This window comes from Mus musculus, chromosome 1 (assembly GCF_000001635.26).
Source record: "Mus musculus strain C57BL/6J chromosome 1, GRCm38.p6 C57BL/6J".
Lineage (NCBI taxonomy): Eukaryota > Metazoa > Chordata > Mammalia > Rodentia > Muridae > Mus > Mus musculus.
In genome coordinates, this window is record NC_000067.6 from 87067761 (window position 1) to 87079102 (window position 11342).

Below are 11342 nucleotides of genomic sequence, written 5' to 3' on the forward strand. Positions count from 1 at the left end.
GGACACAAATCCTCACCCTGGGGAAAGCAGCCTTCAACCTCTCACCCTTAAGGGGAAGGGCAACCATGGAACAGCATCTGTCAGCCCTCCCTCACAACCCCCCAGGCTGGCCTAGCCACACCCTGCCACTTCTATCCAGGCAGCAGGGCTTCCTTTCCAGAGCAGGGGGGGTGGGGTCAGGGAGGAGCCTGGGGATTAGGGAGGGACACTGAGTTCTTCAAGCAAGAACTGTTCCCCATCTAAGGCCATCCCCTCCTCCAGCCCCAGCTATGCAGGGAGCCTGGCTGCTGCTGCTGCTGGGCCTCAGGCTTCAGCTGTCCTTTGGTGTCATTCCAGGTAAGGAGGCTCCCCTAACTGCTTGTCCCCACTCACAAGCACAGCCTTCCACTGACACCTGCCTCCGGTCTCCCCCTTGGCCAGTGGAGGAGAAGAACTCGGCCTTCTGGAATCAAAAGGCGAAGAAGGCCCTGGATGTTGCCAAAAAGCTGCAGCCCATTCAGACATCAGCCAGGAACCTCATCATCTTCCTGGGAGACAGTGAGTGTGTGAGCACGGCCTGGCCACCCTGGGGCCCCCTGAGCTCCAGGCATCCATTGATGTGTCCAGGAAAGCCTGGTGTTCAGATCGAACCAGATTCTGTTTTTGTAGGGTTGGGGGTGCCCACGGTGACAGCCACCAGGATCCTAAAGGGACAGTTGGAAGACCATCTAGGACTGGAGACACCCCTAGCCATGGACCTCTTCCCATACATGGCTCTGTCCAAGGTGAGCACTGGAACACACTAGGACAGGAAAGGGGCTGGAGAGGACAAGAGATGGAAGAACCCAGAAGAACTGGAGCCCAAGTTTGCAACCAGGACAGTGTAGACATGTCTCAGGAAGCAGGGACTAATGTCTACCAGTAGTACCAGGCTGAGAGTGTCTCTGTCCCCAGACATACAACGTGGAGAGACAGGTCCCAGACAGCGCAGGCACAGCAACCGCCTATCTCTGTGGGGTCAAGACCAACTACAAGACCATCGGCCTGAGCACAGCTGCTCGATTCAACCAGTGCAATGAGGTCTTCTCAGTGATGCACTGTGCAAAGAGAGAAGGTAAGCCAGGCATGGAGGCACACACCATTCATCCCAGCAGTTGGGAGGCAGAGGCAGGCAGATTTGACTTCAAGACCAGCCTGGTCTACATAGTGAGTTCCAGGCCAGCCAGAGCTACATAGCAAGAACTTGTGCACAAACAAACAAACAAACAAACAAAAACTAAGTGGGTTAGGACCAGGCTAAGGAGCTAGAGCAGGCTTGGAGCACCTGATTCCTGTCATTTCTAGGCAAGTCTGTGGGAGTGGTGACCGCCACGTCGGTGCAGCACGCCTCTCCAGCCGGTACCTACTCGCACACAGTGAACTGTGATTGGTACTCAGATGCAGAGATACCTGCCTCGGCGCTGCAGGGCAGCTCCAAAGACATCTCTACTCAGCTCATCTCCAACATGGACATTGATGTGAGCCCCAAGAGGGAGGGAGGAGGGCCGCATGGAGGTGTCGCTCATCGCAGTATAGGCAGCCGGCAGCCTGGGCTCTGGGTCCTCCATGTTATCTGAGGAATGGGTAGGGGGAAAGTGTTGACACACAGCCCAGGAGATGCCCTTCTCACATACCTGGTGGGGTCTGTCTGTCTGTCGGAGACAGAGGAATCCCAAGTCCTCCTGTCCTGACCTTCTGATTATAGGTGATCCTTGGCGGGGGCTGCATATTCATGTTTTCTAAGGGGACACCAGACCCTGAGTACTCAGGCAACAGCACTCAGTTCAGAAGCAGGATGGATGGACAGAATCTGGTACAGAAGTGGCTGGCAAAACACCAGGTGACAGAGATACCAGGGTATGGGGCTAGCAAGCATTAAGACAGGGCTATACATCTCAAAGGTATGTGTTAAGGCTGGCTTTGTCCCTGTAGGGGCCCAATATGTTTGGAACCATAAGGAGCTCATTCAGGCATCACAGGACGCAGCAGTGACTCACCTCATGGGTAATGGTCCATTTCCTACCATGCCATTTTTAGAAGGACTTCACTGAACATCTATGTAAGTGTCATGACCCCTCTAACACAGCCTGGGATCCATGTGTTTCTGTGTCCCTCAGGCCTCTTTGAACCTAACGACATGAAATATGACATTCACCAAGACCCTGCTCAAGACCCTTCCCTGGCCGAGATGATGGAGGTAGCTGTGTGCATGCTGCGCAGGAACCCCAAAGGCTTCTATCTCTTTGTGGAAAGTGGGAGGTTTTGCCTGGCAGAGAGGAGGAGGAGGAGGAAGAACCGGGTCCAGCACAGGCTCAAACATCTCCCCATCTCTGGTTTCCTGCAGGGGGCCTCATCGACCACAGCCACCATGATTCCATAGCCTATCGTGCCCTGACTGAGGCTGTCATGTTCGACTCGGCCGTTGACAAGGCAGACAAGCTCACCAGTGAGCAGGATACCATGATCCTTGTCACCGCCGACCACTCACATCTTTTCTTTTGGTGGCTATGTGCCTCAAGGGAACTCTATCTTTGGTAGGCCAGGGACAAGGCAAATGTATCAAATGTATTGGTCACATAGCCTAAGTTTCTCTGGGCCTCAGTTTCCTTGCCTGTCAAATGTGTATGTGGTTGTGAAGATAGGCCAGTTCCAGGCAAAGGTGAACATTTTGGTCTATATTGGCTCCACGCCAGGGCAGTGGCAAAGTGTGACTCTCTCCCTGCAGGACTGGTGGCCCCTTCAATGCTCTGGATGGCAGATCTTTTACCTCAATCCTATATGGCAATGGTCCCGGCTATAAACTTCAGAAAGGTACCCGGCCAAATGTCACTGACAAAGAGAGTCCCTAAGTTCTGTGGGGCCACCACCCTTGAAGTTGAGGGTAGAGGAGACTTGAGTCAAAGGCCTTCTGCCCTGAATACCTTGTTTCTCTAGGTGACCCCAAGTACCGGCAGCAGACGGCTGTACCCCTGTCATCAGTAACCCACAGCGGGGAGGACGTGGCAATATTCGCTCGTGGCCCACAGGCGCACCTGGTACACGGAGTTCAGGAGTAGAACTACATCGCGCACGTCATGGCCTTCGCAGCCTGCTTGGAGCCCTACACTGACTGCGGCCTGGTGCCCCCTGCTGGCTGGAGCAGTGCGGTGAGCCGGGGCCACACCTCCACCCTGCTATTCCTGCGGGCTGGGACAATGTTGATATTGATGGTGGCAGCTGAACCCTGACTACCTAAGCTCACTGGACTTCACTCCACTGTCCCATAGGCTCTAGTGCTCATGGCTGGTGGTTTGAATATAGTTGGCCCAGGGAGTGGCACTATTAGGTGGTGTGGCCTTGTAGGAGGAAGTGTGTCACTGTGGGGGTGGGCAACGAGACCCTCTTCCTAATCACGTGGGATCCAGTCTTCCAGCAGCCTTCAGATGAAGATGTAGAATTCTCAGCTCTACCTGCACCATGCATGCCTTGATGATAATGAACTGAACCTCTGAACCTATAAGCCAGCCCCAGTTAAATGTTTTTGTTTGTTTTTAAGATTTATTTATTATATGCAAGTACACTGTAGCTGTCTTCAAACTCTCCAGAAGAGGGCAGATCTTGTTACATATGGTTGTGAGCCACCATGTGGTTGCTAGGAATTGAACTCAGGACCTTCGGAAGAGCAGTCGGTGCTCTTAACCGGTGAGCCATCTCTCCAGCCCAAATGTTGTCCTTTTAAGAGTTGCCTTGGTCATGATGTCTGTTCACAGTAGTAATTCTCCTCTGGACTGATCCAGTCCCTCTGGTTCCCAGTGTACTGGCTTCAGGTTTCCAGCCTCAGACATAACTCAGATTGCAAGTTCTGCCACTCACCATGGGCTCTAACAACAGACCTCAGTGTTACAACCAGCTTCAACCTAACAGGATACCCGCAGGCCAAGGAAATGCCACGCTGGTGTCTGTCACTGATGTCGGCTGCCAGAGAATGTCACACCATGCATTCAGTCACAGCTCAGCCTATGCCTGAGGACCACAAAGGCACTTGGTGTCCCCATAGGACAAGGACTGAACAAGAGTGGGCTGGCTTCTCTTGCCTTCAGTGTCCACAGCACACCCAACAGAGCCTGGAGAGGTTGATGTAGCCAAGGCTCTTTGACAGTCCTCAGCTCCCACCAGTGGCCTCAAACTCATGATCCTCCTGCCACAACCTCCCAGGTGCTATAATTACACACATGTGCCTCTGGGCCCGGCTTGCACATTAATGTCCAAGCAAAGTATGCTTCCGTCATTCTCCTGGGAGATTTTGCAATAATAAAATGAACTATGACACAGCATAACGCCAGCAGTGCTTTGCTGAAAGAAAGACTGAATGTTCGGGTTGAGGCAGAGTGAGAGACAGAGACCAGGTGAGGGAGAGGTGCAGGCATTGGAAGTGCATTGGAAAATTCAGACATGAGAAGCCCTGTACGGAGTACAGGATGCTTCATGGTTTCCAGGTTCCACCTCCTGGAGTGAGCTTCAAGTTTGCAAGGGTCAAATAACGTAACCACACACAGCTCAGTTCTTGCCTAAGGCCCCACCCCTGAGCTGGCTGCAGAGGTAGAGCAGGTAACATGCTAAAGCCAAAGTATTAAAAGCCCCGGTCACACAGAAGAACGTTGTACTGGCTGGTTTTGTGTGTCAACTTGACACCAGCTGGAGTTTTCACAGAGAAGGGAGCCTCCCTTGAGGAAATGCCTCCATGAGATTCAGCTGTAAGGTTTTGTCTCAATTAGTGATCAAGGGGAGGGCCCAGCCCACTGTGGGTGGTGCCATCCCTGGGCTGGTAGTCCTGGGTTCTATAAGAAAGCAGGCTGAGAAAGCCAGGGGAAGCAAGCCAGCAAGTAACATCCCTCCATGGCCTCTGCATCAGCTCCCGTTTCCTGACCTGCTTGAATTCCAGTCCTGCATCCTTTGGTGATGAATAGCAGTGTGGAAAGTGTAAGCTGAATAAACTCTTTCCTCCTCAACTTGCTTCTTGGTCATGATGTGTTGTGTAGGAATAGAAACCCTGACTAAGACAAATGTGTCTCAGGCTCTGACTAGGAAAGGCCCTAAGGGGTCAGGGCTAGTAGTTTCCCATCTCCCTATAGGTAGTCCACTGCAGATTCACGGAGGCTGCCTCAGAGTTGGCAGCCTGCCCTAGAAATTATCCAGGCTTTCCACCCCACCATCCCAGGAGGACCCTAGCCTTCCTGGGCTCTTACAGGGCAGCAGTGAGCATTAACATGTGACCAGGGGTTCTGGATACATGTTCCAAGGCTCCCTCCTGCCTCCTGCAGAGATGGAGGTTCATAGGTCACCAAGTCAAGGTCACAGCTCAAGGATGGTGGAGGAACCTGGAGGCAAGAAGCTGGGAGCCAGGAATAGGAGACCTCAACCTCACCTGTGGGGTGTGGAGGAAGAGTGGGGACATCCGCTGCAGATGCTTCATAGCTAGCAACATCCTTGTACTCAGAGAAGTCCTTCTGGAAGATCTGGGCCTGCAACTTTAAATTTTCAAGGGCTACTTTTTTTCTTCTTTTGGTTTTTTGAGACAGGGTTTCTCTGTATAGTCCTGGCTATCCTAGAAGGGGCTACTTTTAGTGATGGTTCTTAAACTTTTTTTTGTTTTTGTTTTTGTTTTGTTTTTGTTGTTGTTGTTGTTTTTCAAGACAGGGTTTCTCTGTATAGCCCTGGCTGTCCTGGAACTCACTCTGTAGACCAGGCTGGTCTCGAACTCAGAAATCCACCTGACTCTGAATCCCAAGTGCTGGGATTAAAGGCGTGCACCACCACCGCTCAGCTTTCTTAAATGCTTTAAACTCCCTTTTAGCCCACCACCCACCAGAGGTAGTGAAAAAGAAAGGATACCTGTTTAGAAATGGTTCTTTGGAGCAACTCCCATCTTCGTTGTCATCAGTAGCAGCTCGATCCACTTGCAAACACTTCACAGATATTCCAGCACTCCAGTTTGGTGGAGTTGGGATAGCAAATCAGCAGCGAAGGGGTACCTAGCAGAGACAGCCGGGCCTCAGCCTTAGCACGAGTCAGCAGGAGGGACCAGGGCCAACAGGAACATCAGGAAAAGTTCTCAGCTGTAACTCTCTCAGCAGAGTGAAGATCAGTAAAGGCCAACAAGCATTTAGCTATGCAAGCAAGCCAAGCTCAGCCTCCTTCACTGACCCTTGAGTCCTAGCTATACTCCTTCCAAACATCACATGTCCTCCACGGATCTCGCCTCAGCATGCGAGTCTGTCTCAGCTGACATCATTCTGCTAATCAACCCCATCTGCAGAAGCTGCAAGAAGCCACAGCACATCACCAGAAATTTTTTGGCAAGTTTCTCTCTATGGAGTCCCAATAAGTGGAGCTCAACTGCTCGATGTAAGGCGGACCAATACAGGTGTGTCCTTAGCAAAGCAAAGAATCCTTCATCACATGCCCTTACGTGTGCTTGCTTTAACAACATCCTCTCTCCTGTGTCTGAATGTTTCTTCACAAGTCTGCCTTAGTCTTTCACCTTTGTCCACTTCAATGAAACATTCCTTTACTTGTTTGCCTTAACAAAACACCATCCAACACAACAGACTTTCCAAAGAACTCTTAAGTTTCTACTTCAGGGGCTGGTGAGATGGCTCAGAGGTTAAGAGCACCACCAACTGCTCTTCTGAAGGTCCTGAGTTCAAATCCCAGCAACCACATGGTGGCTCACAACCATCTCTAATGGGATCTGATGCCCTCTTCTGGTGTGTCTGAAGACAGCTACAGTGTACTCATATACATAAAATGAATAAATCTTTAAGGAGAAGAAGGAGCAGAAGAAGATAACAGAAAGCCAGGGTAGTGGTGGCACACGCCTTTAATTCCAACATTCAGAAGGCAAAGGCAGGCAGATCTCTAAGTTCAAGGCCAGCCTGGTCTACTGCATGAGTTCCAGGACACCCTGGGATACAAAGAAAAATGCTTTCTGGGAAAGCCAAACAAAACCAAAAACCCCACCGGAGTCCAGATGCACAGAAGCCCTGGTCCGTCCCTGGGATGCCGTTCTCTGGATCAGCCTTCTTTCCCATACCTTCCACTGCCTACGAGGTCTAGGGCGTGTCGCAGGGTGCTACGTGTCCACCGCTGTTCCAGAATCACTGCTGTATGAAGTCTGCTCTACCTGACATGGTGATCTGGAGTGGAAAGTGGACAGCCTTCTCCAGTTCCCTTCAGTCATCCCCTAGCCCTGGCTGCTCACTTCCATCAGTCAGCAGAGGCTCCATCTAGCCGCAGGATGTAGTTTCTGAGCCTTTTGCTCCTTAGCAACAGTCATCAGCAGGCTAAGCAGGCAACCCATGAACACCCGGTAGGTGCTCAGGCCCTGCACTAGTACAGGTTCCCACAAGCATGGAAAGAAGGGACTTGATTATGAGACACCAACAGACAGAGTAAGAGACCTGCCCCCGAGACCTTCCCTTTCTGGAACGCATCCTTCCCTGAAGGCCCAACCCAGCCCAGAAACCTCCTTGTACCCTCATGCTGAGCTAAGTACAGGTTCTCTCAGAGAGAGTGTGCCTGTCCCTGTCAGTTTGGGGAGAGAGATGGGGTTCTAAGACAGAAGGAATAGAGGTACTGAAAGACCCTCGAGGGGAGACCCTCCCTCAGACACTTAAGTCCCGGGACAGCCGCGTACCCAAGAAGACACTGAGACCATACATAAAATGTAGAAGGTAAGATTTAATAAAGTAGCAACAACATGAAAGCACACAGACCAGAGCTCTGGGGTCGAAATAAAGCAGCAACAGAAAGCACACAGAGCTCTGGGGTCGAAACTCATACACCTTAGCACAGGGTAGAGGAGTCTCGACGGTCAGCAAAAATTTTTTACAGGCTTATATAGTAAAACTCAAAGGGGGGAGAACTGGGCAGGGAAAGTACAAGTTTACATCACTAGGGAGTTCTGCCAAAGGAATCTACGTAACTAAGGAGTCATGTCCTATCAAGGAACCTACGTAACTAAGGAGTACCTGGTTCATTTTGAGGTTGTTCTAGGAGGCCTTTATCTCAAAAATGTTCTTGGTCGAACTTTAGTTGGGAGGGTTCGAACTTTAGGATGAGGAGTTTTGGGGTGAAAAGTTTAGGAGTGTTCCGAGAACAACCTCTAGATGGGAGGGGGTGGGCTCCGAGGTAAAAAGTTCATGTTCTTACAAGAGGCCAGTAATTTTTCATTCTTCATTCCCCACTTCTTCTTGTAAGTAATTCTAATCTTAGAATTTCAGAAGTCTATATCTCTATGTGGAGAATACTGCATTTACTCTATCTTTAACATGGGAACAAAAACAGAATAAGGCAGATTAGTAAACAGAACTAGGCAGGGACCCTTTTAGTGAGGCTTGAGGGTCTCAGCATGACGCAGGTGTACGTAGATCAGATCTCTGGCTGGAACTGGTGAGTTGTCCTTGGGGTACCCAGCTCGTTTGCTGTAGCCAGTTGTGACCAGACTTTTTTCTGCACCACCTGTAAGCCTTATAACTTAACATACAGATCATTATTATAACAACATAGGTTTAAACACATCATTTAAGACAGTGATGGGCACAGGAGCCCCATAAAGGATCTCAAAAAGAGTAAAACAAAACTGAATCAAGAGGGAGTATTCTCAGTTTTAAATAGGGCAAGGGGAAGGGGCACCAAGTAAGTCTGTGCCAGTCTCTAGGATTAATTTTGTCAAGGTCTCTTTAGAGTTTTATTTATTCTTTTTTATCTTTCCTGAGCTCTGAGGTCTGTACACACAATGGAATTTTTATTTGACCTCTAAATACTTGGCCACACCCTGACTTACCTGGGCAACAAAGGCAGGACCATTATCTGACACTATTGCTTTTGGCACTCCGAACCTTGGAAAATTTTCTTTAACAATCTTCTTGATGACTATCTGATCAGTCTCGTTTTTTTACAAGGAAAAGCTTTTATCTATCTTGAGAACGTTCACAAAAACCAGAAGGTATTTATACACATATTTTTTCAGTAAAGTCTATTTTTCAGTAGATGTCAGGTCTGTCTTCTCATGAGAGGACTAGTTTTCTTTCTTCAGTTTCTACTATGTCATACAGGGTTTCTTTTACCAGTCTTAATTTGTCTATAACTTGATAGTCTTCAGACTGTCAGGATCATTGTTCTTTAGGATGCCTGGGCGGTTAGATTTGCCATCTGATTTTTTTTAGCCACAGCATCTTAGGTCTTTCTCTGCAGATGTCAACAGCTCTCTTTGTCTGTATATATAGAGCTTGTATTAAAGCCACAAGTTTAGCTTTCTGGGCTGAAGTCCCTTTAGGGAGGCTGCTGGCCTAGATCACTTGCTTTCTGTCCACCACTGCACTGCTGTCCCCGCCTTCCGCTTACCCTTAACCTCGAGGCTACTGCCATCCGTGTACCAGCTCGAACTCTCAGGCCAAGGCTGATCTGATCCTTCAGATCATTTCGAGTATGAGTTCCTTCTGCCAGAATGTCAGCACAATGATGAGTAGGTGAAGTCTCAGGCAGTAGTGAGATCGAGGATAGCAGGGGGAGCGAAGGTCACTCGTTCAGTCAAAGCTCTGACAATGTGTCCATCGGTCAGGGGAACAGTTGGATAATGCTTTCAAGAGCGTTAGTCAGCCATCGGTCATGGGGGCTGAACCACACTTTCTAGGACATGTGCCAAGTTTTGTCTCAGAGTCAATTTATCTGCGTCCTTGACCAGAAGCCACTATGTGCAGACAAGCAGGCCATCTTACAGCCACCAGGTCTAATTTCTTACAAGTATGCCACAGGTCTTTTTCAGAGTCCCAATCTCTGAGTAAGAACTTCTTTTGGCAATACCTTTGTTCTCAGTCACATCTAGGAGTCCCATAGCTGGGGATAACATCAGGGCAGTCTCAAGAGCATTTAAGGCCATCTAAGATTGTTCTCTTTTTTTTTTTTTCTTTATACGAAGGGCTGTTTATCTCTTTAACTCAGCAAAACTGGAATCCACAATCTGCAAAAGCCCGCAGTGCCCAGGAACTTTTTAGCTTGTTTTGCACTGGTCAGTGGAGGAGTATGAAACACAGTCTCTTTTTCTAGCTGCTTCAACAGGTAGGCCACCGGACTCTTTTAAGGACTCAGCTTCTGTGTTAGCACCCCTTTTGTTATCTCTTTACTTTTAGCCACGAACAGGTGAAGGGTTTGGTCATGAGGGGGGCTCCTCTTCTTTTTGTTGGGGCAGTCTCTCACCCAGTGCTCATTTTCTTTACAGTATACACGTTGATCTTTAGCCAAAAGCTTTCTTTTGTTGCCAGGTACTATTTAAGTTTTCTAGTTTTCCTGACTTTTGTGACCAGTATTTTATTTCTCTTATCTTTCTGTCTCACAGCACAGCTCTGATTCTGACTCTGGTTTCTGTCTTTGTCAGCCTCATGTTTCTTTAACTCTTAACTTTTGTAACTTTCTGTTACCTTGGTCAGATTGTTGGGACACTTTCTAGTCCCACAGAGACGAGACCCCCATCAGAGCCTGGCAGTTAGACTCACAGGTGCTCCTTACCTTGGACAGAAGCCCCAAGTGGGCGGATGCCTCCCTCACTGGAACTTGGAACAGACTCACTGCCAGCAACTCAGGGTGGTGCCACCTTCTGAGAAGAGGGAACTTTAGAGCAGAGACGGGAGTGCAGCTCTCACAGCTGGCTGCAACCGGCACTTATCTTAAAGTGAAAGCAGTTTTTCTGTTAACAAGAGACGGGATGGGAGGGACAGGGGAATGAGAAGCTGCCTGGGAACCTGCAGCTACTCGAACAGCCTCCTCTTCTTTTTTTTTTTTTTTTTTAGCAGCCACAACATCTAGGCCACTGACTTCTCAGGGACCACTCCTCATTTGCTCCGGATTTCCGAGCTCATTTTTCCCTAGGCTCCAGGTCCATGGGCGGGACCACTGTGACCCGCTGGCTGCTCTCTGGAGTTGGAGTGGGAGGCAGGGCAGCTGTTGATCTGAAAGGAAGTGGTCAGCATAGGGATCTGACAGGATTTTTAGGCTTATTTCAGAAGGCATAACTTAAAAACAGTCGTCAGTCATCAGTCCAAGTCCGAACACAAAGAGACAAAAAAGACACACACAGAAACCGTTTTTCAGGCAACCACTATAGAATCACAGTACCACAGAAATGACAAACACAAGCAAGACCAATACAAGGCAAGTGCGATTTCCAGAGAAGCTTACTGTCACTATGACCAACCCAAATGGACCTGTCTCCATGGGAAGGCCCCAGAACCTGAGACCGGCCTAAAACCAAACCAAGATAATCAGTCAACTCCTTGGGACCAAAACCA

General features: G+C 49.3%; 1 long non-coding RNA gene and 1 pseudogene across 1 annotated transcript; both read left to right on the forward strand.

Moving 5' to 3' along the window:
* Positions 270–3245, forward strand: Akp-ps1 (alkaline phosphatase pseudogene 1; annotated as a pseudogene).
* On the forward strand, positions 3659–5006 carry Gm41910. Its single transcript, XR_878339.2, has 2 exons — positions 3659–3699; positions 3811–5006. It is a non-coding gene; the product is annotated as a predicted gene, 41910 (long non-coding RNA).
* The last annotated feature ends 6336 nt before the right edge of the window (positions 5007–11342 follow it).